At 35.1% G+C, this 8,276-nt stretch overlaps 1 long non-coding RNA gene and 1 pseudogene across 2 annotated transcripts; one reads left to right on the plus strand and one right to left on the minus strand.

Moving 5' to 3' along the window:
• Nucleotides 1–624: 624 nt before the first annotated feature.
• On the minus strand, nt 625–5,349 carry LOC150036444 (uncharacterized). Its single transcript, XR_016528908.1, has 2 exons — nt 3,502–5,349; nt 625–1,115 (listed from the first exon to the last, which is right to left on the minus strand). It is a non-coding gene; the product is annotated as an uncharacterized LOC150036444 (long non-coding RNA).
• LOC120076826 (BRI1 kinase inhibitor 1 pseudogene) lies at nt 1,876–3,120 on the plus strand (annotated as a pseudogene). The gene has a single exon (XR_016528907.1). The product of XR_016528907.1 is annotated as a BRI1 kinase inhibitor 1 pseudogene (transcript).
• Nucleotides 5,350–8,276: the final 2,927 nt, after the last annotated feature.

Raw genomic sequence — 8,276 nt, forward strand, 5'->3', positions numbered from 1 at the left:
TTCATTTAAACACTTCATTGGCATTGTTTTGCTAATGTAATGATAGAAGGATCCCTAGTACTACTCTTCAAAATTATCCTAAATTCATTTCTATTGTGATGTTGACAAGACTTGAGAAAACCAAACTTATGTTAAATAATTTTAAACGAATTTTCTAAGTACTTAAAAGATGATATATATATATATTCTTTTAAACTATAAAAAATGATATCAAACTTGTTTTTTAGTTTGGTGTAATGATGACACCTAAAATGATTTTATTTCTCATTAACTATGACAGCAAAAAGGACCTTTCATGTCAATTTATTGCTGTTATTCCAACTATTTGCACAAAAGAAATAAAATGGTCACTTTTATAGAAGTTTTGTAATCACTGGAACAGAAAATTTTAGACAAGAGGAAAACATCCTAGAACTACCAAATAAGCAAATAAAATGTGTTTAATTTCTATTTTCTTTCAAATCGTCTTAAAGTGCCTAACCTTTTTTTTAAGGCTTTAAGCCATCTGCCAACCACTATGTTAGATTAAGGCAAAATTACAAAAAGAAAGAAAAAGAAACCTTATGGCCTAAACTTTGTATTTTATTTAGAAAATATCCTATAATATCTAGATTTTTTCCGACGTTCAAGATTAACTTGAGCTTTCATACATATTTTAAAACTACCTCTTTTAAGTCAGCCATACATAAAATCAAGCTGATAGAAATAACCTTAGATCCTCTCACGAATGAGAGCCAAAACCGGTATTGAAAAGACATCTTTCTAGACCAAAGAAAGCTTCGAAGAAGAAGCCAAAGCTACTAATTCATGGGCATCTGTTTCCCTCTCTTAGATTTTTACAAAAGCTATAAATATTCATAAAGAAAGTAAGAGAGCAAGCCTCTTCAACAAAGGAACAGATTTCTGAAAGGTTCGAATCTTAAGCGAATCTGATTCTACTATCACCGGGGGATTTCTACTCTTCCATAGAGCCTCCAACCAACTCTTTCAAACGTTCAAGGACGACTTTGGCTTCAAGAACTTAAATGGTTATCTGTAATGACAAAACTGCAACCGCCGACAATAGAACTACCTCTGAAATCTTTGACCAGCCAGCTGATGCCTCCCCTGGCAATCTTGTAGACCAAGCAGCAAAACTACTATTAGGATAGAAACATATTAAAACTTTGGATAGGAATTTAGACATGAAATTAGTATAGAAATGTTTGGGGCCCAAATTTTCATTTTAAGTCAGTGACACACCATTTTGAGATTTAAATAAAATACTTATTAAAGGCATTTGAGTTCTTCCCACTTAAAAAGGCATATTATAAAATAAATTAGAGCGATCAATACATCATTCAAAAAGAAAAAAAAAATCAATTATTGAATAATTTGCATTGATAAAAAGTCAAAATCTTACCTAATTTTTGTAATTCATACAGTCATCATGATTAGATAAGAGATTGCAAGTTTTTTGTTTCCATGCAAAGTTGGGACCTAATTGCTTCAAAATACTGACCAATTATAGATATATGGATATAGTCTCATTCAATGCACCTTATAGCATATAAAAGAAAAATGATCTACAGAGGAGCAATGTAATATAAATATGATGAGTTCTTTGAAGTTTCCTCTTGAGAGAGGGGCTTTAATTAATGACTAATGTCATATACTTTCCTAGGAAAGATCCATGAATATAACAAATACCAAAAGACAGTACCCCATTGTAAAGGTTATTGGCTTTTGTGGGAATTTGTTTTGGGTCTTTGTTGGATTTTTCTTTCCCAAATCTGTACCCTCAATAGCTGTAAGATTTGACAAGGACCCACCAATCCTTGACACGTGCTGCCTCCCAAAAAGAAAAGGAAAAAAAGATGAATAAGAATTTAATTTAAGCAAGTGCAGAGCGGCAAAAAGGCCAGACCCCCCCTTTTCCACTCTCTTTTTCTACCCTCTAATCTTCTTATCCCCTTCCTAAAGGTCTGGTAATGTCCTTAAAACTGAAGTCTTGAATTGGGTTTGGATTGAGAATCAGCAGCCCAATTGGTCTGTCAGCAAAACTACTCCGAGTTGGGTTATGGACATCCATCAGCATCTAGAAGGCAAAGAAAGGCAATTGGAGAAGCAACAATTGCCAGCTAATTCCTCTTCTCCTCCTTCAGCATCTTCATCCCCTTCTCATGAATTTTCCTTCTCAGTTTCTCTTCAAACTTCCTCCACAGACAAAGCCAAAACCTCACCTTCCTTCACCATTGATTTGTCTCCAGCAGATGACATCTTCTTCCATGGCCATTTGCTTCCTCTTCACCTCTTGTCTCATCTTCCAGTCCCTCCCCGCTGCTCAACCAACTCCATTGAAAGCTATGCCCTTCCCATTAGAGACCTAATAAATGACAAGGAGCCCAAGAAAGAGAGTAGCAGCTTCATCAATTGCAAGAGAGACGAACACTACCAAAACAACAGCAGTGATACAAGAGAAAAACCCAAGTCGAAGTCTTTCTCCTTGCTCGGTTTAAGGTGGAGAAAGAGATATGAAGTTGAAGAGCAAGATAATAAAGTGGAACATGACAAAAGGAAGTTTGGATTCAATTTGAGCAATGTACTGAAGAGATATGCCAGGATGGTGAGGCCATTTTTACACTTGAGAGGGAGAAGAGATGATATGCAACTCCATAGACAGTCTTATTCATTTTCAGGTAATTTAAGTTTGAGAAAGAAGCCAGAATTGAAAGGAAGAGGCGAGTTCTTCTCAGCCCCAGTTTCCATGAGAACATCTCCAACAAATAGTGGTGTTCTCCTTACAACTACAACTCTTCCTCCTTCCACTAATGACAGCTCAATGGAGGAGTTGCAGGCAGCAATTCAAGCAGCAATTGCTCATTGCAAGAATTCAATACTGAAAGAGGAGAGACTCAAATGTTAAGAGCATATACAACGGATACATATTGTTCATAAATCATATTCTATTTCTTCTATAAAAAATTATTCAGCATCTTTGCTTTTTCAGCATTAATGTGCGTAGTCTGTACGTGTATATAGATAAAAAGAGATATCAAATCAGTCCAGAAGGTCCGGTTTGATATATATATAATGTTTGTGCTCTGGCCCTTTCAATGATTTTTTTATCATGCAGCTCAAGAGGTGTTTTAAGACTCATACTTTTTCACTTTAATCACAAAATAAATAAAAAAAAATTGCCACATAATAAATTATAATTAGATGCACTTAAAATATTTTTCGATGTTTAATTGACAGGTTGTTTAGTTTCTTACTGCTTAAAATTTATCCTTCTGAACAAGTGGATAGTCATAAGTGTAGAAATAGATTTAGATGTAAGTTTGTACTATAATCGTTACTGAATCTCATTTACCCTTAAACGAAAGCAATAATGATGTGGAATAAGAAGCTCTGATTTGAAGAGAGTTCATCATTAACATTTTGGATTTTACAACTGGGGCAAGGCATTGAGCAGATAAGGATATAGAAAATGACATAAGAAAAGTTGAATGATCTACTAACCTTCAAAAGAAAGGAAAATGTGACGAATCTATCATCTACCTGGTGATCACTTTACCAATTGAGTGGCCATGAGCACAAGTTAAATCAAACAACAATCCAAGTTTGGACAGGCAAATACCTCTCTTCTGCCAGCTCTGCTCTCTCCTTTTCGTCTTTTTGAATCATTTATAAGCCAGACAAAAACCACATAAAACGTTGGGACCATAGCTCTCACATAAGTATAAAAATGGTGAGCAAATTCAATAATTGTCTTGATCTACTGATGAACTATTTTTCTCTACCACACCTATCTCTTACTTTTAAGAATATAAAACCATAAATGAGGCAATAAAAAATAATTTTTCCACAGAGATTACCTCATTATATATAAAACTGCCCAAAAAGATCAAAATGACATCGAGAAAGTATAAAAGTGTGGGAATAATGCCTGAAAACATTGCTTCAGATACCAGGGGCAGAGGTACAACAAATAGACAGTTAAAAAGTGTAAAACCATTTCTAAATGCATCGAAAAGTGAAAAACCATTTCTAAATGCATCGAAACAAGTGAAAGCTCTTAAAAGAGAAGGCTAATGGGGCTCAAAAGGGTGTGGGGTCACCTTAGACATTCATATAAATATCGATAACCCAATTACCCACCACTACATAAAATTTTAAAAACAATAATTCAAAAAAGGTATCAATACCTTCAATAACAGTTGATATGGTTTTTCAAAAATGGAAAATATCAGAATGAATGACATATATCGCAATGGTCCGGGCAACTGACAGGAAAGCTACCTTTTTCATCTGACTAGGAGGAGGACCATCTTTTTTTGTGATAATAATCATTATTGCATTGCCATCTAACAAACCCACCTGATCAATCCCCCCACTCTAAAAGAAGTGCTTTCAGTCTTTTCAACAATCACCCCAAGCCTACAAACAAAGAAAACAGGGAAAAAACCGCAATGCTTTTATTAGAGTCGTGTGAATTTGTGCATGTGTGACTGAGGTCCTGTGCACATTTTAACAAGAAAATCCAATATGGACGTTGAATTTCATTGCTAGAGAAGAATGAAATGCCATTTTTCTAGTATCAATGAAAGAGACAACTGGCCGATCCTTGCCCTGCCATCCATCAAGGAAGCCCCCACAGAAAAAGGTGATGGCTGTTGGAGCTTAAAAAGATGATATTATATATTATCAGAATTTGAGCTTCTGGTGACCACATTTATCTCATCAAATGGTTAATCAATTGATATAGTGCAAAAACATCACAAGGTTCTATCACAGAACTTTAATCAAACACTTAACATGCATAACCCATCAAAAGCAGCTGCGCACAGATTCTAAAACTTGCCTTCAAATAAACTTAATTCTTCCACATGAATCAAAGTTCAAATTCCTCACCCTTATTTTCTTTCCATCTACCTGTCTTCCTAAACACATTTAGAGGAATCGATGATCTAAAATAGTTTAACTGAACCCATGAACAAACAACAGATAAATAAAGAAAGGATTAAAACAAATACCAAAATTTGAACAAAAGAAACAATGTACAGTTCATTTAACATCAAAATTAAACCAAACAGGATGAGTGGGTGGTTGGATAACGATCTTAACTTTCTTGATCCACTGACTACAAGTGCAAACTGTCCACTAAAATTATGGTACATGACTTCAGATTCACTCTACCCATAACTTTCTATTTTTCAAAATTTCTTTATGGGATCATGACATTTTGTCACTTGTCGCCCAGCTAAGCAACACGAAGCCATGGCCCTTCGCTGGGTTGCTCCCAAAGAATTCCTAGTACAATGAGTCAAATTGGGGCCGTACAATATCGCGTAACTGGCCTATTAGAGAATTTCCAAATCCTACTTTCCAGTAGCCCAATATATTGAGATGGTTGATATTGAACAGATCAAGTTTGAGATTCATCCAATGATGTTTTATTATTCTATTGTGAAAAGTTATTTTTAAAGTTTTAAGAAATACATTTTCAAGTATTTAATTTAAAAAATAAGTGATTTAAAATAAAATTAGAGTGTTTGACAACCATCAAGTATATTTTAATTTGTTTTATCAAGAGTATTTAAATAAAAATGAGTTTTTTGACCAACACTTTTTTATCAAATCAATCCAAATGGGTCCTAAATTTTACTTAATATTGCATTAGATATTGAGAAAAAAAAAAGTTGGGTCATACGATTAGAGTATTTCTTTTTACACAAAAAAACATAGTATTAAGAATTGTGAAGTCAATACAATATTTTGATAGTTAGTTCGACAACTTGACAACCACTACTTCACAAAATTAGAATTCCAAATAAACCAAATTTGAAAATAACCAAGATGGGCTAAAGAATGAGTCATTGTATTTAATAATTTACATAAATTAAAGCATATAGCAACTTTTGTACACAACTTTAGAAATAGTAATAAAAGTCTTTATCTATTGAAAGTTTGCAACAATTTATAGTTGATTTATAAGATCCAGTCATATGTCCTTGTTCATTCATCTAAGTTTTTTTCCTATCCACTTGTTTCCTTAGGTACTTGGTATTGCTACTTTTTTAAGTTGATGGTCTCATACATACATGCACACAAAATAATTTAGAATTAAGGATAATAAATTATATAATTTTCATCCTATGGTTTTTTATTATGTAACCATCAACTTGAAAAGATAACAATACCATGTAGGTAAAAGAAATGAGTGGATAAGAAAGAAATTGGGATGAATGAGCAAGGACATATGAATTCATCTTACAAATCAACTATGAAACGATACAAACAATAGTTCAATATATAAAGACATTTATTATTATCTCTAAAGTTGATATGTGAAAGATGTATTTATCAAGTGTATCTCTACAAGAAACTGTACAAGGGTATAAATACTGTATTAACATCCTAAGAATAGAGTCTAACCATATCTTAAACACTCTCCAAATAAGACTCTCCAAAGGAGACTTAGTATATATTCACAACCTCCCTCAAACTCAAGGTGGTAAGGTTGGAATCAATTTAAGTTTTTTAAATAGTTGGAAAAAATGACTAGGAGGTAAAGCTTTGGTGAGAATTTTGGGTGGTGGAAACAGAGTGTAACATCAGAGTTTTGCTAAGGAGATGATGATAAACAAAGTGACAATCATTCTCAATATGCTTGGTGCATTTATGAAAAACATCATTATGAGAAATTTGAATGACATTACGATTGTCACAGTGAAGTATAGTGGCAGACGAGTGAAGGACTCCCATATCAGCAAGAAGCCAGCGAAACCACAAGAGTTCTGACATAGCATCAGCCAGAGCACGATATTTAGATTCCGTACTAGAACGGGGAACAACACTCTGTTTCTTATCGCACCAAGAAACGAGAGAATCACCAAGATAGAAACAATAATTGGAGGTAGAACGTTAGTTAGTAGGATCACCAGCCCAATCAGCATCAGAATGGCCTAATAAAACCAGGGAAGACTGGGAAGAAAACTGAAGTCCATGCCCTAAAGTACCTTTGACTAATGGATGATACGAAGAACAAAACAAAATGAATGGTCAGAGAGACAACCATGAACTGACTAACAATATGAACAACATATGCAATGTCAAGATGAGTGACTGTCAGATAAATAAGACTGCCAACAAGCTGACGTTAGAGACTTGCATCTTCAAGTGGAATTCCATCAAATGGAGTCAAGCGAACATTAGGATCGAGTGGTGTTGGAGCTGTAGTAGAGTCAGTAATACCGGAGCACACCAAAAGATCCGAGGCATACTTTACTTGAGACAACGAATAACTAGCAAAGCTCAACGATACTTCAAAGCCAAGAAAATAACTGAGTGAACCGAAGTCCTTCATCTCAAAGTGTTCGCCAAGATAGCATTTTAGATCAAAGATAGCTCGAGGATCATTCCCCAATAATAATCATATCATCAACATACAGGAGAAGAAGGACAATATCATGAGTTGTCTGCTGCGTAAATAGTGTTGTGTCATGAGAACTAGTTGTATATCCAAGTTGAATGATAGTGGAACAAAAAGTTGCAAACCAAGCTCGAGGGGCTTGCTTCAAACCATATAATGCTCATTGGAGGAGGCCTACTTTTTGGGATGGAAAAGAGACACCTGGGGGCGGTTGCATATATACTTCCTCAAATAAGGCCCCATTAAGGAAGACGTTCTTGACATCCATTTGAAAAAGGGGCCACTGTTTTGCTGCAACAACTGCTAAGAGGCACCAAACAGATGTCATTGTGCCACAGGTGCAAAGGTCTCTTCATAATCGATCCCATACTCTTGAGAATATCCTTTTTCTACCAACCGAGCTTTATAACGCTCAACATAACCGCCAGAGTAAGTCTTGATCTTGTAGACACACTTGCAACCAATGGGTTTCTTTCTAGGGGTAAGTCAACGTAGTCTCATGTGTGCATTTTATCGAGAGCCTGAAGTTCTTCTTTCATAGCTTGCTACAACAAAGGATTAGTATTTGCCTCATGAAATGAGGTAGGTTCAACAAGGAACTAATAGTAGAAAAACAATGAAAATTTCGAAGGTGAGTAGGAGGTGCCTTTACCTTAGTGGAGCGTCGAACAGAAGAGGAAGGTCATGAAAAGGTCCAGGTTCCACCGTTGGGACAAACGGATGATCAAGGTCAACAGAGACAGGCACTGACTGTTCAAGCTAAGAATCATCAGAAGATACAGAAGAAGGGAAAAGATCAAACGGACCATTAGAAACATATGGAAGAGGACTCAAGAGAGAATCATGAAAGGTTGAGAGACTA

The sequence above is a fragment of the Benincasa hispida genome, chromosome 4 (assembly GCF_027475165.1).
Source record: "Benincasa hispida cultivar pf3 chromosome 4, pf3_genome.v1.1, whole genome shotgun sequence".
NCBI classification, from domain to species: Eukaryota; Viridiplantae; Streptophyta; class Magnoliopsida; order Cucurbitales; family Cucurbitaceae; genus Benincasa; species Benincasa hispida.